The sequence below is a fragment of the Plectropomus leopardus genome, chromosome 15 (genome assembly GCF_026936395.1).
Source record: "Plectropomus leopardus strain MGB_pleo_1.0 chromosome 15, ASM2693639v1, whole genome shotgun sequence".
NCBI lineage: Eukaryota > Metazoa > Chordata > Actinopteri > Perciformes > Serranidae > Plectropomus > Plectropomus leopardus.
Genome location: NC_142190.1, coordinates 31,950,884 through 31,975,040, shown reverse-complemented (window position 1 = coordinate 31,975,040; position 24,157 = coordinate 31,950,884). Strand labels below are relative to the sequence as shown.

General features: G+C 39.3%; 1 long non-coding RNA gene across 1 annotated transcript in view; it reads left to right on the top strand.

The window, feature by feature from the left end:
* LOC148187351 (uncharacterized) overlaps positions 1-24,157 on the top strand; it is a 103,505-nt gene that overhangs the window by 7,248 nt on the left and 72,100 nt on the right. The window contains exon 2 of the long non-coding RNA XR_015778909.1: positions 4,943-5,054. This is a non-coding gene — a long non-coding RNA (uncharacterized LOC148187351). The remainder of the gene's footprint in view (positions 1-4,942; positions 5,055-24,157) is intronic.

Genomic DNA, 24,157 nt, shown 5'->3' with positions numbered 1-24,157 from the left:
CCAACACGGAGGGCCAAAAAACTGCCGTTGAATGGCCGCTTGAGGCTGGCTAGCAAAGCGAATCAATTCCCATGATGTCCCATGTTAAAATGCTCAACTTTACAGCAAGAATAAAAAATGTTTATGGCCTGGTACAGAAAACAGATAATTTTCCCACTGCATGGGGGGTGGATTTTTATCTAATTCACCCATTTAAATTTTATTTAAGCTTAAAGTTATAGATAATGATGTATGTGGATTTAGTCAGCTCCTCCGCAGCTCCACTCTTATCCAGTCGTCACTTCTGGTTCCAAAAATCCAAGATGGTAATGGCTGAATTGCCAAACTTGAGGCTTCAGAGTGGGAATCCCCAAACCAAAAGCTAATGTAATGGTGGCTGCATCCATTATTTTTATACCATCTGTGGTCCACCCTACTTACAGAAAGCACTATTGCTGTTATGTTCACAAAAGCTGCCACCTGGTGTGTGGCTGTCATGGACTGGTTTTAGCTTAAACTGCCTGTTTATGTTTTAGTGTATTGAGTTGTTCCTTCCTTAAAATCACAAACATTCATGTAAAATATCTACATATACTCTCACACTCTCTGTGTAGCTGAACTTAACTCATAAAACACAGTCAAGTGACAGCAGTAATATAATGATCTGAAACCATCTGAGACTGAACAAAAAAGACTCACTCAACACAAAATGAATCATCGTGATTGTTCTGAAGCTCAGTAGAGCTCATCAAACTGGGTAGAGGCTGATAATACAATAATGTAGGGGCTTGTTATAAACATGTGCACAAAGCTCAGTTGTTCTTGGAAGCACCAGTGGGCAGAACTCCAAATTGACAAAACATTTTTTTTTAATTAAACAAGAACTGTTGCCCTTCAAAATAAGTTAGAACAAATGGAATTAATTGCTCAGGAGTATACACCTTTACCTCAGACTGCAAGGGTCAGGACTGTTAAACAGAGAATCGTAAACAGAGGACAGATGGATCTACAGCAGGTCTGTCTCAGAGGACCCCGGGTTACCTTGAAAGTCCTGCTCATGTATCTTGGACTCTTAAAGGACATCTTGGATCTCGAATCTGAAACCAAAGACCTTTCATATAAAAATCTTTACATGGGATAAGTTAATAAAACTCATACATGTTGCAGAACTTTTGCATTTCTTGACCCACAGCCCAGGAAAAATAAATCAATAAAAAATGCTTTCATAATTGAGTTGCTAATGAATGTAGTCAAGCAGATGAGAAGGTCAACAACCACTGCGTTGCCTAGGAACATAGAATTGTGTGTGCATGTTATTTGGTGGATAAAAAACTGTTCAGTCCCTGCTTTGCTTTATGGGCTGCAGGAGCTGTAGAGTTAATATTGTTTAGAGCTTACATGTCCATGTTTTATACCTGTGACGTTTATTTTCTAACACAACCATTTAATTTAGCTTAGTATTGCCTGTTGCATCCAGAAATGACCAATGATAAATAAAAACAACTATGGGCAAAGTTGTTTTTATTTATCATTGGTCATTGTTGTTTAATTGTCCAAAATGCTCTGGTTTTGGACAGTTAAACAGTTCTCCTGCAGCTACACTGAGGAAAGCAGTTGTATATTCAGAGTTGATAATCAGCTGTAGGCACAGACTGCAAAGTGCTGTCTGTAAAAAAGTAATTTGTTTTTGTGCAGTTCACATAGGATAATTGATTGGACAGGATTTCAAACCTTGTGGACAGACCATAAGTTGGAGTTGCATGAACTGCTCACTTGTAGGTTGACTTTATATGAGTGTGCTTGTTTGTCCTCGCTCTTTTCAAGTCCGAAGACACAGTGGTACTAAACGTTAGTGTGTTTGCACAATTTGAAGGCTGTAAATTCTAGTATCTTACATCTCTCTTAAAATGTTTCTGTTTTTGAGCTGAAATGCACCTGATTTGGCCACATGCTGTTGGATGATGCTGTTGGCCACATGCTGTTGGGAGCCCTTTTTCAAATGGATTTGTTACTGGTGTGGATATCATGGTACTTGTCGTTTATGTTGCTCCACTGGTGTGTGGATTGACATGTAATACAATTTATTTAAGCAAAATTAACAGGGATTGACTGGTATTTATAATATCATTGTAGGTTCTCAAGGTTACGACCCTCACCTATGGTCATGAGTAGATTGGGCCAGTGTGAACATTTTCAAACCAGGTCAGTATTAAGCCAAACAAGAGAAAGGACTGGTTCATCAAATTTTACCAGGTGTCCTACATGATTGAGCAGTCAATCCTAAGTGGAAAACAAAGCCACTATGTCCTGACAGAAAGAGAATAACTATCACGTTACATTGCATACCACCAGCTCTCTGTCCACTCTGAAAACATTAAATATGTATGCTTATTCATATGACCAACTATGTAGCTATTAGCTGCGCGTGCAAGATAAGACGTAAACGCTTAAAAGATGGGTAAGTAGCCTACTTACTTTCTTCCTTTTTTTGTAATGTTACTTTTTAAGTCATCAAACGTGTTTTATATTGTCATATATACTGGAAATTGCATACACAATCTAGCCAACAGCAAGTAATATTAGCCTAGCTTGTTATTAGCGATGGTCATCACCTCAGCAAAAACTTTCAGCTTCCCTGCGATTTCTCTCCAGACAGCTGACACCGTATTGAGGTTTTTGTAGTGAAACAAGGAGGTTTCATCTAAATAATTACTCATTTCACCTTTGATTGTCTGTATTTTTGCCATCCAATTGACATCGAAGCAGGATTATTACGCAGTGCCTTACGTCAGGAGAGGATTTTCAGATCTCGATTGAATGTGCTCTCATTCCCCGATGAATATCTGCTAGAACGGCACTGTTTACTGGTGTCATTTATCTTAATAACATTTTGCGGAACACCAAAATCACACACCCCGGACATGCGCTCACATCAGAACACATTTTGTGCATCATGCTACATTTTTATAATTAGTATTTCATTGAATTTTCATATACACATCACCACATTTTAGTATAGAAATCAATGACTCCAATAGATATAAAATAAATACAATTTTGAAGGAAATCTAAAATAAATATATTCAAAATAATAAAATAAAACAAAACTTCAATAATAAATTTAAAAAGCATCCGATAAGCTAACATACCAGCATATAATAAAATAAAAAAACAAAATCAATAATCAAATATCAGTTATCTAAATAAAAGCACCATCCCCACATTTGTTTGTAGGCTACCAAAATCTAATACACAATCATCATCGTAATTCTCAGTCCCATGAAGAAAGTTAATATCGTGTCGACAGTGTGTGCTTTATATCAATATCAAATGTTAATTTACTCAGCAGGATATTAGGGGAGAGGACATATATGTGTTAAAACAGCATTCTGTTGGGAGTTTAAATGACTACATGTTGAAATAGCCACTGAATGAATATTTACTTTGTTTAACGTCAAATATGAATAAAACAAAAGTGAGGTCGGCCTCCAATCATGGCGGAGTGAAATATGGCTTACCTTTCTGAATGATGTTTTAAATTTCATTTTCAGTTGCTTCAAAGTGCATTTTCTCCTGTGGGATTGCACCTAAATGAAAATCAAAATGTAGGCTATTCAATCCACCACTTTTTCACCTGTATACTACGATTTTAATAAAGTGCGGTTAATGGACACATGCATTTAAACTTACGCATTGACACAAATTACATGGGCAGTGATTTTCTCCCATGATGCTTTTCTCTCCTTAGCTGCTGCAGCTGCGTTACTTTTCTTTCTCAATATGGGCTCTTGTTCTCCATAGGCAGCATGAGGACCTCTAGGTCCAATGGAGTAAAGAAGCTTGGTCTCTTTTTCTCAGCGGTCGCCATGGTGAATCGAAGTATCGGGGCTCCATTGATGATGGCTTTTTATTGAGGTCGTGCACGTGCTGAACTCAGAGTGAACATACTCAGAGTCAATTAAACTAATTCAGATCAGTTTAATGTCGAACCTCTTTTCTGGAATACCCCCCTGATCACCTTACCCCAAAGAAAACAAACGTGGCATCCGCTGCCCTCCCCAGTCTGGTGAAATTGGCTGCACTGGCTCAGCAGTAAATTACACACACCCTGTATGACACAAGTTGCTCCGTTAATACATTTATAAACTTGATATTGTGTTAATCATGCTATCATATTGCTTATTAGTAGTGCAATATGAGTTGGATTCAGCTCTGTGACTATGGCTACTTTTAAAATTGCCAGAGCATGACATTTTGACAAATGCTGGTTTAGCCGATTTGCATAAATCAAACCGGTTCTCTTACACCAGACCGGACCGGCACAACCTCTAGTCTAGTCATGAGCTTTAAGTGGTGACAGAAAGAATAAGATTGAGCTCCCTTTGCAGCATCTTGTATTCACAGAGTAGAGATGCTGTTCCTTTGTATCTAAACGGGCCAGTTGAGGTGTTTTGGGCATCTGATCAGAATGCCTCATGGTCAGAGGTTTTTTAGGCACGTCTAACTGGTAGGAGACCACAGGGTAGACCCAGAACATACTGGAAGCATTATTTATCTCACCTGGTCAGGGAACACCTCGGGATTCCCTAGAAGAAGTTGGAAAATCTTGTTGGAGAGAAGGATGTTTGGAATGCCTTGCTTAGCGTGCTGCGAATGTGACCTTAACCCGAATAAGCGAAAGCAAATGGATGGATGGATGGACATTTTAATAGATCACCATTTTAGCATTTAAGAACTTTTGCCTGATTTAAGAACTTTTTTACACAAGCACTTTAAATTGAATAACATTTCTTAAAAAATAACTGTACTTGAGTATTTGATTTATTTCTACACAGATGGAACTACATACACACAGCATAGCTTTGTGTTCTCTTTGAATGACTCATTATTTTAAATACTTAAATACTATTGGATATCTACTAATTATTATAACAAAATAAATGCACTGAATCTGCATTTACAGGAATACCAGGCCAAGTCTTACCTCCAGCGTGACTCCAGTACATCTTTCACTCCTGACTCAAGGAACTAAGCTGCTTACCTCAGGTGTCAAAGTCAAGTACAGCTGTCAGCAGGTAAGAATGTGGGATGACACAGAAAAAGGGGGGCTGACATTGTATTTCAGTCAGGGTTGTCAGCTTCTGACACTGATAATGTCCTGACGGGTGGATATATCTCTCCACTACTCGGTTTGTGCAGAACACTGAGCGAGTGCTACAGTATCATTTCAGCCCATTTATTCATTTGTACCACACGCTCCTCAATAACAAGCAGGCTGTTGGGGAAAACAACTGACTTCACAATAGTGAACGTAAGCTGATGTTAGTTTTTGTCTGCATGTTGCTGCTGCTCTCTTAAAAATGACTTTGTTTTGATCATATTACACCAATCTTGCTTCCATTTTTGGCAAAGATAACATCCCATGTCATTGCTTTGCTAATGATGTCCAGATCCCTTTACTGTTGAAAACAAATAAAATGATACTGCTTTACTGGTCTAGTATAATAATGATAATAATAATAGATTTTATTAGTAATGCACTTTACATTTGAAACAAATCTCAAAGTGCTACAAGATAAAACCATTATCATAAAAAACAGACAAAAAACCCAACCAAAATAAAAGCATATTTAAAAGTCATAAATAAAAGCATAAAAAAGCAACCATCTATAAGTCACTTAATAGTCTGTTCATGTGATATCAAGAATTGGATGAATTTAAACTTTTTCAGTCAAAATGAAATAAGACAGAGATTGTTATGTTTAGTCAGCCTGACTGATTTGATTACTCTGCTGGTGTTCTTGGCCCTTTAACATCACACAGTTGACCTTTTGTGAAAAAACTTCGTGTGATTTTTGACAGCTGTTTTAAATTCCACAAACAAATCAGTCCAGTGGTCAAAACAAGCCTTTTTCAATGAAGGCTCTTAGCCAAGGTTTAAGACCTATCCCCCCCCAAAGATCTTGAGATAGCTACTCGCGCTTTTATTACTTCTTGGCTATTTTATTGTAATTCTTTGTAAGTGGAGTTAGATAAGTCGTCACACCTGCAGTAAGTACAAAATGCAACTGCTATTCTTCTAACTGAAAAAAGGAAACAGGATCATGTCACATCAGAACTGGCCTCCCTCCACCGGCTCCCTGTATGTTTTAGGCTCAGTTTTAAGTTTTTATTGTGGTTTTTAAGGTTTTAAACGGTCTGGCGCCACAGCTAGAATAGACAGAGTACTGACAACGGAAGTTCAAAATAGTCTAGCGTCACGTGACTTATGGAGGCTTTGAATAGTTCCCAGATGCTGGCGGGCCATTTGAATACATAACACAGAGAGACAACTCTGATTTTTGCTAAATAGCAGTCAATACCTGCACTGATTTACAATATCCACGGAGCTCATCATATGTAGTTTCATTATTATATTGTTTTCTAAAGTAAAACATGCTAATATCTGAAGATTAATGTTAACAGCCAGATTTCACACATTTCAGCAGCTCAGATTCACACATTTCAGCAGCTCAGGAGTCAGGCAATTGAACATAAGTGATTGAGTGCTAAATAAGGGTTAAGATATGATGGATATACAAAAAATAAAATATATTTTAAAATACAAAATATATGAAATCTATATACACTATATATGCACATTCTCTCTCTATGAGTGATGTGGACATATGGTTATGCTTACATATTTTAGACATACCTTACCATGGTAAACGAGCAGGTTGCTATTTATTGCTTTTTAAATTATAACTTTAGTCTTGTACGTTAGTCAAAAGCAGTCAAATCCTTATTCATTCTTAATAAAGTAATGATATGATTTACTCACTAGTGTCATCTTTATTACTTTTAGAGGGACAGAAAGAGGCCAACAGGTTACCATTAGTGATTGTAAGCTGACAGCACAGTGGGTCAATGGACTAGCAGCAGCACCAACAGCAGTTTATAAGTTTATAGACATATAAACATGTGTATTTTATTTATCTTTGTCTTTCTACTGACTTAATAACTGCAATTAATTAAATGAATTATTATCTAATAAACTCAGAAACAAAAATAGCACATCAAGCAGTTGGTTTATGTCCTTCTTTTGTGGTGTCCTCTCAGTTAGTCTCCACCATGCTTTGCTGTGCTGCATGGGGACGATCCAGGCATGTAGAGAAAGGTACGCTGACACGCAAACGAGGCAATTGTTGTTGAGTAATGCCAGCAGAAGTAGTCTTACACTATTACCACAGATTACAACCACAAAAAATATGTGAGGTCATCATTTTCAAAAACTGCATTAGAACATTTTACCCAAACAAAGAGCACACCATTGGCAAGCCTTGTATATGATTTAATAAAAATAAGGAACAGGGAAAGGCTTGCAGAAGACAGGGAGCTGATACTCAGGATGAGGGTGCTGTCTTAGTGCAGGGAGTCTCCAGGCTCCACTGAATCCTGTGTAGCTCTTTTGCTAAAAGTGGGAGGGAGAAAAGGACAGGAGAAAAGGACAGGGGAGAGGGTTAGAAATACCTTTATAGGCCTGGGTGGGAAACTACTTTGGAAGATGAGGCGTGTTTGTTCCCCAGCTCCAATTATGGAACTTTGTTAGTTGTGTTAAGTTTGTTCTTCTCATTGTGAATTACTCCCTTGGAAATTAGCTTTTGCTGTGTTAACCTCAGCATTTGTCTATAGCGTTTCATGTATAAGGCCTACAATTATTGATCCTTTTTTGATAACTTATCAGACTTTATCCTCTGTCAGCCTGCCCGTCTCTGTGTCCAAGCTTTTTCCTTTGTTTAAAAAAAGTAAATGCTACTTCGTTCCATCACACTACGATTAATATAAGAGATTAATTTTAATACAAAGTGTAAACCACTGCATGCGAATGCATTTATTAGTCAGATCTGTGCTCCAGAGGAAAGCCTTTATTAGGCTGTTTAATATTGCCGTCTACTGGATTTATATGTTAATGAACTATATTAAACTAGAGCCTTCTGCGTTTTTATAACCCGCCTCCAAACAGCATGACCTTTTTACATTTTATAATACCTACTCATTCTTCTGAGGTTATTTTGGTGCAGTAGTAAGTAATGCAAAATTTGTGTAATGCATTATTTTCCACAGAGAGTAATATTGTACAATAATGTTTTTCATTCAAATAAAAGCTAACTACTAATATGCTATGTATAACAATTTTAAAGTAACTTGCCAAACAGTGTATATTAAATATCCAGTAGAATTACTTTGATCATTAATTTAAAATGAAGTATAACAGGCTATCATGTAAGTATGATTTCTTATTGCTGGAACTATTTGAAACATACCTTGTGTAGTGGTTTAAATAGGGGATTTATTAATTAATTAGCAATTAATTAAAATAATTAATTAATTAATAAATCAATACTAAAATAAAACCAAATAATTATTTGGCAGATCATTTACTAAGTAAAACAGTATTAACCACGTTTAACAAACATAACAAATATGTGTGAAAATAAGTAAAACTGCGGTATCAAAAAACTCTGATATAATTAAAGGTTGTTAAAGATCCTATTTGAGTAAAGACATACAAGTACTAGCATCACAATATAACAAAGTATGAAAGTACTTAATATGACCAAAGGTCAATCAACAAAACCTATAATTAGAAAATCACAAATTGCATGATTACAAAACAATACAGCAATCTGCCCACAACAGTGTAAAGGAAGGATAAATAAGATACAGATAGATGAGATGCATATCAAAATGCAAGTCTGTACTAGGAGTCTTTCCGTTCAGTGTGTAGCACGCTGCTGGCAGGGGGTTACGAAATGTCACACCCCTCCACACACACATCTTGTGTTTGTGAGTTTGGCCCCAAAATTAGCATGTAAGTAAAGTTCGAGTTCTGTAGGTATGAGATCTCCACACAACATTTCAAAGTACGTTTTACTTCTGTTAATTTAGTGCTCTCTTACAGTCTGGAGATGTGCAGGTGTGTCACGTGTTGGTTGTGCAATAAAGACATAAATTGTTGGTTTCTATGATGTAGAGATCTCCTGATGTCTCCTTGAGTCTTTGCAGGAGCTCAGTTGACAGCTCCTTGCCCCAAATGAGTCGTAAGTTAACTCAAACTGTTGGTCGGGCAATAAAATCTGTCGTAATTTAGTTCTGCTTACAAGAGTCGTAAATTCAACAAGGCAGTTAGGTTCATTAGCTGACCCTGAGGTTCATCTTAGGAATCTCCAAAAGAAGTTTCAGTTTTGGGTAGGCATTTAGATATCTTCTTATCAAGAGTTCTCCTCATCATCCACTACACTTATTAAGTTTTCAGTTCCACAAAGGTCCACTCAGTACTGATCCGCAGCATCCTCCATCACATAGCAGTCCATCTATAGCCGTTCCTCCAGCACCCAGTGCTCCTGTTGGAAGTTACCAATATCCAATAACAAGATGACATATATAATGACATAATTAAATATATTTTCATGATTAATAATATAATACAGTAGTGTAGCAATTTCAGTATTTAGAATAATTGCCCATTAAGCCTAGTACTTTTAATTTTTCTACATGACTTACCCTGTGATCTCATTCAGGTCTTTCAGCTTTCCTCCCTTTGCCATCGATGGAAAATCAGCTAAGCTGAAACATAATAAAGACAAATGGAGTCAACAGAATCACAAAGCTAAAAACATTCACCCTTAAATTACATTTCTGTCTCCAATAATGTTATTTTTACATTCTGTGTAGATGTCTCAAATATGAACTCTTAATCCTTATCAATACTAATATATCACAAAATAGCACTCTGCTATCAAGCACCATGTTATCTTTATCAAAGCTGACATGTAACTCTGAGCTGTAAAATAAATCTCACAAACCTTTTCTCCCTTTTAACTCCCCAATCTTAGATGAAATTATTCAAGAGCAGGACATTTTAAATTAACAGACTGTTAGTGGCTAACGAAATGTGTTCAGTATATACAGTACAGTGTACTAACTTTAGCTTACTCCGATAGCATGTCTGTTATTGCTCTGTAAATCTACTAATTTAACAGCAGATAATCCAATATCATGCTTTAATGCACATGTTAATTTAGTTAAAATATGCTGATAATATAAAAAACAATTTTTTTTTCTTACCCTGTAAAAGCCTGTTATAAATGGTCTTCTCTGCTGCAACTCCAGTGTGTTGCTAGCAATTAATGCTACTTCCAGGAACTATTTAGATGCTCCACGTTCCACTATTGCTGTGAAAAAATGGTCCATTGGAGTAAACGATGATGCGTCTCGCTCTTAAAGCGCTCTGATCTAGAACAATTACTGTATCTTAATACTCCAGTTAGAGCACTTAGTTGACTGATCAAATGATGCTGGATGTTCCTAGAATTAGGCAGAGAAACAGTGGCAACCATGCCCTTGCAGTGGAAGTGCCCCTGGAACAGCTTTTCCATACAAATAAAAACAGCTCTGACATTAGAAATCTTTCAGTCACTACTGAAGACTCACCTCTTCTCATTTGTCTGTGACTGATTTGAGCCAGACAACTTATTTAATTGTTTTAATCTTTTGTTGTGCCTCATCCTTGTTGTGCTGCAATTTGCTATGTAATGTTTATTCTTTCCCACGTTCCTATGGCTGTTTGCTTGTGTATTTCTCTGTTTGGTATTTTATGACTGTTAAGCAGTTTGGTCAACTGTAGTAGGTTTAAATGTGCACTACAAATGCAGGTCGAGCTGACTTGACTTTGTTTTATTGAGATATCTGTACAGCATTTTAAGTTAAAGGGCAAATTAAGAGCTCACAGCTCTGCTAACACTGAGCAGTTCTCCAAATTGCTGTTGCCCTTAAACCCTCCATTTCCAACACTTATCCTTTAACTTGAGCTGATCTTTTTGGTCTTTGCAAACATATCCCTTGGATTTCAAATCAAGTCTACTTCTGTCAGTTTTATAATTATGGCTAAAAAATGGTAATTCTCTGAACGGCAGAATTCCCACGCCCAGATGACTACAAAAATCCAATCAATTCCTCCAATCTGTCTACCAGATTTTGTTGGAAATCTGTTCTTAGTCTGTTGGCATTTCCTGCCAATAGACAGACCAAATAACTAAGTGATGGGTAAAAACATAACCGTTTTGGCAACAATAATACAATTTATTTGATCCTCACACTTAGATGTGTTAGTAATTCACATGCCTTCCACCATGCACACACTGTTCAGTCCCTTGTGTCAGTCTGTAGTAACTGCATTAAACCAGTAAACATTCCTCCTCACCATCACCTTCTTAACTGCCTTGACTAGAGTGTATCTGTATAAATAACGTGTAGACTTCTAAAAGCCAAGTACAATGTATAGTGTTAAGATAAAAAAAAATGAAATGCCCTCAGGGGAAAGCTGTTAAAACATCCCAAAAAATCCATTTTGGTGTAGGTTGATTGAACTTGAGACAGATTATTTATGGAACATGCATGCCTGCCAAATTTCACATAACTCATATCAACACTTATGCTTACAATATGAGAGTATAAGTAACGTACATACAGAATGAGACGGAACAATGCTTCAAACCCCACAGCAACACATCACAGTACATTTTCAAATGAGTCCACGTCAGTGGTGTAACGGCTTATGCTGTATCAGGTACATCGTTATGCAGTTCTTCATGAGCTGGAGTGTGTCAGATCTGTTCAGTTTGATGTCAGATGATTTTCAAAGACCCACACGAGTGGAATGAGTGGAACAGTTTGAAACCGTTTGACCTCTGCCTTGTAGCTACAAATTCAATTAGTTATGTTGTCCTTTAGTTTCGGTAGGAAAGAGCATAACCAATTTATCAGAAAACTTGCATTGCTCAGTGAGCCATCTAAACAAACAGGGATATGTGTGCCATTTTCAAACAATCCCTGATGCCCTGTACATATGCTTCTTTTATGTCTGGGCAATAAAACGATCTCCAAACGGGATTGCGAAGTGTTTTTTTTTTTTTTGTAGTTGTTAGACATCTGTCAATCAGCAGCAGGGGAATACACGTCACAGTACAGCGCTGCATTTTTCACTGCAAGTTTAGTTTGTGCTGAGGTGAGGAGAAATTCAAAACAGTGTATAATAGGCTGCCTGACCTGACCCCTCGCCGTTCAAAGCGTTGTCTTTTTCTTTTTAAAATTTTTTTTTTTAAAGTCTTTCCCCACCATTGCCCGTCAGTTGGTGTTTTTACTGTAGTATAGGGGACACTTTTACAGATGTTGTGCAATAAAACAACATTTCCACATCCAAAAACAAATGAACAAGACAATCTAAGGTCCCTGGGTGACGGTAGAAGAGGACTATTAATGTGCCGACTTTATCGCTATTAAGCGGCTTTTCAGATCCTCTCGGCAGCATGCTTGCTTCTCTCAGTAACAGAAGAACACAGCTGACAGCGATCATCAGGCTGGTGTTGTGTCAAAAAGTGATCATCTGCCAGAAATTGATTGCCATCCACGGGAGCACACGCAGCCTGTTAAAGCTGTATCGCCCAGTATTCATGTCTTCAGCTGCTCTCACATGGATCAAACAGTCATAGCATGTAAATACACATGGCTTTATGTCCGTGGTAACAGCATAGCCATGACTTTGTGAAACATTAATGTTTCTTGAAACCCAATTGACAGAAAGGTTGTTTCAGAGGTAAAAAGGACTGGTGAGCTACAGTCTATAAAATCTAGTCACTGTCATTTTGAGGCAAAAACAACCTTTCAGTAACAAACTAGCAGCTGGAATTACTTTTTGGCAAGTTGAAAATGGCATTTTATTTGTTGCATTGGTCTTTTAAAGGTATTTAAACCGGTAAAAAGGGACTGGATGAGCTACAGTCCGTCTGATATATTCATTATGAATGCAATCAAGTGATTATGAGGCAGAAACAACTTTTTTAGTGACGAGATAGCAGCTGCAATGGCAAGTTGAAAATTTAATTTCATTTGTTGCATTGGTCTTTAAAGATATTTGCACAGGTAAAAATGGATTGAGTGGGCTATAATATGTCAAATGTATTCACTCTGAATGAAATTCATTCAGTCATTTTGAGGCAAAAACTACTTTTCAGTAACAAGATAGCAGCTGCAATCACTTTCTGACAAGACAAGAAATTGCAACTTATGCATTGCATCGGCCTTTTTAAAGGTATTTATAAGGTAAAAATGACTGGAGTGATTACAGTTAGCCAAATAAAAACCCCAGGGTGTTTACCACAGGGAATAAGAGGGTCACCTCGATATGACTGTGAGTTGCAGAGAGGAGGTCTCTGACTGTTGTGTGTGCATACACACCCAACATCAGTTCAAAGTATCCAGCCTTCTTGGAGTCTCTGGGCGGTGGCCTGGATAGGGTGCCGACTGGGGACTCCATAATTCTTCTGGGTGAGATCAACGCTCACATGGGCAATGACGGAGAAACCTGGAGGGGTGTGATTGGGAGGAACGGCGTGCCCGATCTGAAACCCGACTGATGTTTTGTTACTGGACTGCCAGTCATGGGTTGTCCATAACAAACACCATGTTTGAGAATAGGGATGTTCATAAGCGTACCTGGTACCAGAGCTCCCTAGGCAAAAGATCGATGATCGATTTTGTAGTTGTATCATCTGATTTGAGGCTGCATGTCTTGGACACTCAGATAAAGAGAGGAGTGGAGCTGTCAACTGATTACCACCTGGTGGTGAGTTGGATCAGGTGGCGGGGAAGGCTCCTGGACAGACCTGGTACACCCAAGCGTGTAGTGAGGGTGAACTGGGAACGTCTGGTGGAGGCCCCTGTATGCGAGAACTTCAACTCAAGCCTCAGGAAGAACCTTTCGTGCATCCCGAGGGAGGGTGGGGACATGGAACCCGAATGGTCCTTGTTCAAAACCTCCATTGTTGAGACCGCCTGCTAGAAGCTGTGGTCAGAAGGTCGTCGGTGCTTCTTGTGGCGGCAACAGAGGACCCGCTGGTCGACTCCAGCGGTAAAGTAAGGCCATCAAGCTGAAAAAGGAGGCCATCAGATTTGCCCTGAGATGCTGAAGGCTCTGGACATTGTGGGGCTGTCTTAGTTGCCATGCCTTTTCAGTGTCGTGTGGAGGTCGGGTACGGTTCCTGTGGAGTGGCAGACCGGGGTGGTGCTTCCCATTTTCAAAAAGGGAGACTGGAGAATATGCTCCAATTATCTGGGTATCACACTACTCAGCCTCCCAAGGAAAGTCTACTCAAGTAGAACGGAGCGTAAGATGGACTGGTACTTGGTACGGCATCCGCAGTGATGCGGGAGCTGCATCGGACGGTCATAGTGAAGAAGGAGCTGAGCCGGAAGGCGAAGCTCTCGATTTACCAGTCCATCTATGTTCCATTTATGTTCCATTTATCCATTTATGTGTTGTATTGGCTCTTCAAAGGTATTTCAACAGGTAAAAGGACATAAAAAGGACTGAAGTGGTTATAATCATGGGCACAGAGAAGGTAACATAATGCAGGCTCATAAGGATAATAGCAGATAATACCTTTATTTTTACATTACCCATCCGTAAAGTATGGTAGACTACTTTCCAGATGTAAACAAGATTTTAGACATATTAAACACATACAAACAACGGTAACAACAATATTCTCTATAGTTGCGTACGCATGCCTGATCAAACTATAAAATGCCAACAAGTAAAGAACTGGGTTTCAAGAAACATTTATGTTTCACAAAGACATACCTATGCTCTTACCACGAACATAAAGCTTTGTGTATTTACATGCTACGAGTGCTTGATCCATGTGCGAGCAGCTGAAGACTTGAATACTGGGCAATACAGCTTTAACAGGCTGCAGGCCCTCCCGTGGACGGCAATCAGTTTCTGACAGATGATCACTTCTTGGCAAAACACTGGCATTTCTTTTCTCTCTCCTGCGCCAGGTGTGTGTGTGGCAGGCAGGACGAGAGGGGATGCTGCTTGCGGTGTAAGTTCAGGTGTAATGAGTTTCCAGCTAGGTTTTTCTGAAATAATAAACTGATATCTGATGTTTTATTCCTTCCAACTCACAACAAGCAGAACAATATGTAAATATGCAGAGTTCATAGCAAAGCAGTTATGTAGGGACTGCTCTGTAGCTATGGTGCTTCCGGACACTTTCCACTTTATTGTTCCATTATAACTCAAACAGAATATTGTTTTAAGCATTATTTTTGAACAATTCAAGTTGACATAAGAAAATAAGAGGAAAAAACAAAAAAAAATGTAAACATGAAAGTGATTTTGCTCTTGGAAATGACTTTCTTCAAAAAAATGTGATTTTCTCAGCTAATTGTCCAAAATGTCGGGGTTTTTTTGTTATGAAAAAGCACAAATTCAGATGTTGATAAAAAAGGAGCGGAAGAAGCTAGAATTAAGTTTTTTTGTGTATGAAAAGTTTAAGATCTGTTCTTTATCTTGATGTATTTATTGTTTATATATTCAAAACACAAAATATTCTGTAGATCTTGAAAGATTAGTAAATATGACCAAAAATGCTGGCGCTGACTGGCAATTTAACAGAAATACTCCTGTGGGGAAAGAGCAGCATTATTGAATTATATTGTGATAAATATTGATATTGATAAGTATGGGGAAAATGATCGTAATAATATTTTTTGCCATATCGCCCAGCTCTAGTTTCTTTTAATTTTTTGTATTGTACTAATCTGAAATAGCAAATACCTTTTTCAAGAAAATGAAATGCAGATTTTTTTTACATTTCCTCTCTATTTAATGTGGCAAGTGGCATAAATGCTGATACTGAATACTGAATACTACTTTTTTAAAACGTTTGTGACTGTCCCTTCTTATCATGCTGTGTCCACTATGAGCTCGTCAGAAGTTTTTTTTCTTTCCTTTTTTCTTTTACCTCAGCAGCAGTTTTGAGGAGTTTGAGTTGTGGGGGTGTAACTTATAACGTATATAGATCCGATCAGAGCTGATAATATCAGTGGCTTAGAGAAGCAGTTGCTGCAGATGGAGAGCAAGTAAACTTTTCAACCCCATCACAATGAACAGTTAAGTTTTACTTTCACTGCACTAGGAGATCCGCTGCTTTGTCTGTCCCCAGAGTATGCTCTACACTCCAAGATGAAAAATGAATAACCAAACTCTCCAATAGCGCTCTAATGAAAGACCCAACTCCAAAAATATAGAATCAGTAAGTGGTGGCAGATATTTTAATTGTGGCTGGCTGCCACAAATAAATGACTGTGGGAAACCCTGCAATTAAGTAACATACGTAAAATTACAGAATTTCTCGGAGACAGGGTTGCTTCATGGGGCTAAGATTTTGGGCAGGTAAACTAGTTCATCAATCACAAAAAAAAATGTCAGTAACTTCACTGATTTGACATTGACAAGGATGTTGGCTGTCACAAGCTCTATCCGTGGTGTATGTATTATGGTTTGCCCTATAGTGGAATAATTCACATCAAAGTGCCTTTTTGGGTGTTGTCGGGTGACAAATGTCCTAAAGGAATGTCACTTGAGTTAGCTTTCGTTGGGTCTGAAGACTACAAGATTGAAAAATTTAAAGTCTTTAAAATCTTTTGCCTTCTGCTCATTTCTGCTTGAGGCTAGGGGCTTGTGGCTACATTAGCTTGTGTCCGTGGTCGTGTTGCATTACGTAGCCCCCAGCTTTAAGAGAAAAGAATGCATGGAATGTGTCCTAGTCCTCCACGAAGTGTGTCCAACTTTGAATCCAATTTTACATAGTAACCAAACCCTGTGCCTAGAACTACCAGGTCCATCACATGGTGCCATTAGGCCCCAAAATGTTTTCCTGCAGACTTGCATTGTGAAAGAGATGTCTGTAAATCAGCCGATAACATTTCCACTCTCTCTCTGTCCGATGATGAGTTCAGGTGACTATGTAAATGTAGGAAGTTGAGCACAGCACCGCCTCAAACGCAGATGGCTGCAGCAGGAAGAAACACGGAAGTTAAATAGTCGAGACGGATGTTCAAAAATGGAATGTAATGAGGGAATAAACACACAACATTGACATATTACTTCTATATTTATGATTATTATTTTTTTAGGAACCTGTATCTGCAATAAATATATATTCTGTAACACAAAAGTGATCCATTTCTAGAGCTTCCCCTTAACGTCTCAGGCGAGGCTTTTAGGTGAGCCGAGCTCCCCTTAGCTCCCCCATAATTTGAACCATGCATACACTCATACTCGCACTTGCTGGATAAGCTCAGCGGCCAGCAATGTGAGGAATGTTTGCACCTCCTTGAGTGACCACGGCATGATCTTTCTGGTTGCCATTTTGGGAAAGAAAAAAAATGAAACAAATTGCGTAGCTTTTTACGCTGTTGAGGGTATTCCATGCGTGTCGTGCATTGATGACACAGAGACATTTCTCTCTGACCAATCAGTGGTCTGCAATTTGTCCATGTCACCTTTTAGTACCTCTTAGTACCCGGTCAGCTGTTTTTGGCACCCCAGGAGACCAGTTACTAAAAAGGGAGTCGAGTCGAGTCCATGTAGTGGAAAACCGTCATATGATATATTGGTATACTGGTGGAAATAGGCAGCAACACTTGTGGTGCAGGGAGAAATTACAGAAAGTTCCAGATGACCTTGAAAGTCAAGAAGAGTTGTATGATTAAATCTTTACAGTACATTTTTCCATTATTGAAACAACAGTTAACATTGCAACAAGCTCTTCCTTAAGGGCGAAGACTGAAGGCTTGCTAAACCACAACTGAAAGACATTAGAGGTATCGCAACTAATCCAGTCCAAAACAGTCTTTCAAAACTGTCCTCGTCTCCATCCTCATCTTAACTTGAAGTGGATGGAGACCAATTTAAGAGTGCATTTCCTTCAATGGTGTGACTATCAGCCTGTTCTAGCTAGGGCTGAAACGATTCCTCGAATAATTCGAGTAACTTGATTACAAAAAATGATCGAGGAATTTTCTCTGCCTCGAGGAATCGTTTAATTTTGCCAGCTCAAAGCATGGTATTTCGCCTGGACTACTTTTAATGCGGCACAACGCGCTGACGTCACGCACGTAAAGGAATAAAAAAGAGGCGGCGGATATGTTTGGTTTTAACCACGGATGTAGAGGTAACGACGAAGAAGGCGACGAAAGCGGAGAGAAAGGCACAAAGAAAAGGCAGAAAATGTTAGAAGTGTGGGAGCATTTCAAGCTGGACACCAAGGCGAACACTGCTGCGTGTATTCACTGTAAGACAGCGCTTGCATACCACAACAGTACGTCTTCAGTGCTGCAGCATCTCCACCGAAGGCCCCCTGTTTACTCCGAGAGCGGAGGACTGTCACCCGAGACAAGGCAAAATGAAGTTAACGTAGCGCTAATTAATGAGATTAACGTTACTGTACCTTGCTAACATAATGTTAGCCCTGCGGAGGGCTAGGTTTCTATTAATTATGACTACTGTCGATGCGTGGCTAACGTGCCTTTCATACAGGCTTTATTTAATCTGTAAAAACACAGCGCTGCAGAGTGATGAGGGTGGAAAATAAAAACATAATAAAGCTAATTGGGTAGTTAAAAAAGGAAACCAATGGTTCATTGTTAGGTGAAATGTCTTATTGTCTCATGTATATTTATAATTGCTCTTTAACTAAACAAAAATATGTTTTATCCGATTACTCGATTAATTGATGGAATTTTCAGTAGAATACTCGATTACTAAAATATTCGATAGCTGCAGCCCTAGTTCTAGCAGACTTGTATGTCATGGTTCAACTTTTATTCTTCCATGACTTGTGCCTTAGCACAGTCAGTCAATAGAAACAGTGTTGTCTTGATGCATCTTGTGTTTGGAAATGGAGATGTTGTCATTGTTTAGCGGTGTATTGTTAACTTGTGAACAAACTGCAGTATCATTCACATCCATTGTTGGCAATCTATGATATCCTTCTTAATATTTGCACTGGTGACAATACAAATGTTTTAAGTATAGAGCCTACAGTATCTTTGCTATTGAAATAATTGCCAATTTTTCAGTTCTGCGTCAGTTTTCTTTATTTCCAACACAAGTCTCCTGTGCTTTAACCGGCTTGCCTAATTATAGAGTTTTATCTTTGAAACGAAAGTTCAGTGTCTTGGTTCCACCATGTCATGCCTTGTGGTCAAATACATAATAAATAAAGTAGTTTTCACATTGACAAGAATGTGCGACCCATCTTTGTGTTATTGTCACATGAGCCTCTGGTTCGTATGGCTCTTATCTTAGCTGTCCCTCATGATGATTTCAGCCTCATGAGTCTAATGAATTCATAGTTACTTTACAATAAATCATTTCAGAAACCCTGCTGAAGGCCACATCTTGAAACAGGTCGGTGTTGCTGATAAATATTTATTCTCATTACTGTAAGTGTTTTCTGATTCCTAATTTGTAGAATTCTCCTGGCACTGCCTACAGATCTTGTTTCAGTGTTTCCAACACACAATGGCAATCCTCATCGGCATTCTGTGTACCAAATGGTGCCTGGTAGATTTCACTCCCCGGGTTTCGCTGTGTTGGAGGTTCAAGATGTATTCTTAGTGACTGAAAATGACTACAAGAATAGGAAAGCCTGAGGGGGAATGCTATTCTATTTTTTTTCCCTCAAAGATAAGGCATTTACAACCTTGGATTTTCATGTCCTTTTCTGCTTTTTTTTTTTTCTTCACACCTACCTCTCAAGAGGGACGCTCACATGAAAAGCTCTCAGACATGTTCATTTTCTCTTGAGGGAGAGTGTGATGTGGTGTGGAATTTACTGGCACACCAGGTTCCGCTGTTGTGGTTTAAATGAGGTGAGCTGCAGAAATCTGTTTGGTTCCTTTACTGACTGTAGGGGGAGGGCACATGTGGTGCTAGTTGTGTGTTGCCTCCATACAATAAATATCATGGCGGTACACCTGATGTGGCTGAGTGAAAGCTCCATGTTGACTGATGACTTGCTTAAGAGAGACAGAAGGGGAAGGAGGGGGAGGAGGGGGAGGAGGGGAGGACTGATCGAAATGTACAGAGTGTTTGGCCATCTTTTTCATCTGTCAGCAGCCCTGATGCATAACATGCTAGAGAGTTTGTGTGGGTTTGTGTGTGCATCATGTAGCCTTGTTAATGTGTATATAGTAAGGTGAGAGACAGCTGCCCAGAAGTATTCATGTTTTCTGATTGATACCCTTTTATGACTTAGGTGGGGATGTTTCCAGTTGCCTCTCTGTCAGTTCAGTTAAATTTGTGCTGAATTTCAACTTTTATGTCCAGTGTAAGTCTTAGTGGTGCTTTTTAAAGTCCATGTAAAGTGATAATTAAAATGTGTTCTGAGTTTGTCACATCACAGAAAGATTTGTTATTAAACACCTGACCACATTTGAATGACCAAAAAAATCACCAAGTATGTATAGAAAGGTTTCAAAATCATGAAAAAAATACACTGTATTCTCTGATCTAAAACGCTGGAGGCAGGTCCGCTGTGGGAGCGGAGGCCACGCCCAATCACAGGACTATGCTATTGATGCTTCTTGTTTTTTACAGCTACATTGTCAGGGGCGGGGTTATGCTGAGTATAGCCCCAGTGTGTCATTGAGCTATGGTTTTAGGCCCGCCCAAAAAATCCTAAAACAGGAAAATGGTGAAAAAGGGGTCCTTGTAACATGTTTTTAACAATCATTTTCCAACATTTATAATGTGTTCTGAAACAAATCTCTGAATTCACTTTGCATAGACTTTAAAGATTCTTTTTAGGGCTTCTCTGCCTTTATTTGATAGGACAGATGTGGAGAGAAAGGGGATGACATGCAGTAAAAGGCCGTGGGCTGAAGTCAAACACACGGCCACTGCAGCAAGGACTTAGCCTCTGTTGCTCCACGGGGTGCCAGCTTTACCAGATGAGCTACTGGGCGCCCCTTGGTGGTACTTTTTCTGGTTGGCTTTAGATGGCGGTGATGTGTGGCTGTGAAAAACTCATTGGCATGTGGAGATCAACTCACCAGTCTGTAAACTCTCCTTCTGCCAACTTCTAGCTAACTAGCTGCTAGCCAGGTTGAGGTTTTCATATGTAAACATCAGTAGGCACTGAAGAAAAGATGGAAAAGAATGAGCACCATCTGAACAAGAATTGTACATGTATTGGAAAATAAACTGGATTACTTCTGTGTCTCATGAGTTTCCAACAGATAGCGTGAACTGTTATCTTTTGATTCATTGAAACTCTTGCTAAATCCTGGACAGTGCCATTCAACCAGGACGCTCTTTTTTATTGACCATCTGACAGAACAGAGGACTCTTGTGAGAGGTGGAGAGGAGGTGTGTGCTTTCTGGTGAATAAGGACTGGTCTGGTGTTGTGAAATGTGAGGTGCTGTCCTGTTTCTGCTGTGAATACTGCTAGACCATGAAGAGGCAGCTGCAGAGCAGAGTTGCTGCCTGTGTTCAGGAGGAGCAAACATATGGCCCTCAAGGTTGGGATGTGTGGACAATTACCAATGTAAAGAAGGCCCTTGCATAAAATAAGGCTGTCTGTGCAGTCGTAATAGTTTTGAAGTTGGTGCTGCATAACCAGAGAAAACCATGGAAAAGGATGCTTTTGCTCAAGAGGTAGAAAAACCTACAACTCCCAGAATGCTGTGTGCCTGTTCAAACCAATAAAGGCTCCCCCTGGTGGGTGACATAATGTCGGGGTAACTAATGGCAGTCTTGTATTAGTTAAATGGTAAGCTAAAACATTTTTCTCAAAACATTTGAGGAGAGAAATATGCAACAAAGTAACAGAATCTTAGTATACATTTTGATCAGCATTGCACAGATTTTCCATTTGATCAAATATCAAACAGCTAAACTAAGAAAGAGACTTTGAGAGGTGAATAAGTATCTTGGTCCAGCTCTATACTCTTTGTGCCTACAGCTGAGGGTAGGGCTGGGCGATATGGAAAAAAGTCTTATCAGAATAATTTTATTCATATCAGTCTATTGATATAAATCACAATTTACATCAAATCACTATTTCTGTTAAGCATAAAGGTTCCCTTTTACTCCTAAGTAAGATATAAAGGTATCATAAGTTTAATTTTGGTTTAAATATTTATTTCTGTCAGACATTGAACATGACAAATATACTATAGAATGTCAAACAATCTTTATTTCAATACAATCAATTACAAATAAATAAAATAGGTATAAACTAGGGCTAGCCGATAATTCGATCTCAATTCGGGATTGTGATAAAGTTTTGATCGATTTCGATAATCCGCTTGGGACATATTTATTTGATAACACATGGCATAAGTAAACGCAACAACATAATCAGAGTCTGCTGGCTACCGTCTGCAGGTAGGACACGCCCACTTCCCATCATGAGCAGCGTGGCTACAGTTGCAAACCAGAGGGAGACTGAGAGAGAGAGAGAGAAAGAGAAAGAAGAAACCAAAGACATTGTTGAAAAGAAAGGTAACACGACGTCAGTTGTGTGGACATGGTCTGGATATGGCAAAAGAGACGAGGAGCAGACGAAGCCGGTCTGAAAAATATGCCGGCGGTTGGTACCAGCCAGGACAAGAAATACAACAAATCTTTTCCATCACCTGAGACTGCACCATCCCGCTGATTACATAGAGAGTATGACTCTGCGGGCTCAAGCTGGCACAACGCCACACACACAGCCAAGCAAGACCACTACGTCTGCCGTTAGCATCGCTAGCGGGAGCGGTTCTGTTATGTTAAAACAACAATCCATCCAGTCATGTTTTGCAGCCATTGCCCCATATGAAAAACAGTAAAAGCTGAACAAAAATATAACGAGCGCTATTACTTACTGCCTAGCTAAAGACATGATGCCCCTAAGCACAGTGGAGAAGGACATTTTCAGGAAACTGAAGTGTTAGACCCCAGGTACGAGCTCTCTGGCAGAAAGTATTTTTCTCAAATGGTGCTGCAGCAGCTTTATGATGAAAGCTGTCGTAAGCTGGAAATTCATCTTAAGGATGTAAAATACTTTGCCACTACCACCGATCTTGGGTCTAGCTGTACATCCCGGCCATGTATGAGTCTCACAAGAGGAGTGGGCTCTGCACAGCAAATGTTTACAGACAGTATACTTTCCAGAGGACCATACGGGGGAAATAATCAGCCAGGGGCTGGAGGATGCACTCAAATCCAGGGGCCTTAGGGAAGACCGACAGGTGTGCATCACAATGGACAATGTAGCAAACCTTGTCAAAGCTGTTTCCCTCAAAGGCTGGTCCCTGCTGCAGTGCTTTGGTCATTGGCATTACTTATGCCACATTAAATTGACTGGTTTACTATGTTTACATATTGTGCAATTTTGGCTCAGATTTCATTCTACTTATAAAACATTTTTAGAGATCTACCTTCATCTTTCAGGTAGGATTTGTGCGAGGGCCATGTTTACTCTTTTTGTACTTGAGATGATCACTGTCCAGCCAAAGCAATTTGATGTGACAGTTGTCACAGCTGTTAGTTATAATGTTTCAACAAGTAAAAGCTTTTATTATTTAGTAAAGGGAGATGACTCATGTTAGCAATTACAATTCGCTTTTCAGATTCCGATCGTGGTCGATGAAGTGGGCAGTGAGGCTCATGTATGGCTCGGTTTGTGCGACTCGACCACATATCCGACGTAGTAGCGAAGTACGACACACTTTGAAGCCCTCTTTCAACTGTCTCTCTACACTCGTGTACAGCCGGGGAAGTGCTGTCTGAGAGAAATGTTTATGGCCAGGGATTTGGTAACGAGGGTCGATACTTTAATCGGCCACTTGAATCCCTCACTTTTGACCGTGCTTACGGCATCATGTCTTTTGTAATACAGCAGGCTATTGCATCTGTGATATCTCTGTTCCTCTTCGTTTTTTTGTTGTAAGGCATGGCTCTTGAAAAAGCGTACATTATGGTCTGTTGTTGTGCAGGTATTCCACAGGTTGTTTTAGAGAGGGCACCAGAACTTTCTTGGGCCTGAGACTGTAAAGTCTTGCATTGTGCATGCTCTGGAGGATGGCACTGCTTCAGGTGGCAAAAAAGATTGGTGGTATTACCTGTCTTTGTGGAAACATGCTTGCGACACAGTTTGCAGTGCATGCAGCTTCGTGTCGGACTATAAATAGCCAAATATCGCCACACTGCTTAATTCCTCGGGTCCTTCTTTTCAACAATGTCCTCATCCTTTCGGTCTTGGGCTGTGTCCATGGGGTTGTCCTGTTCGGCGC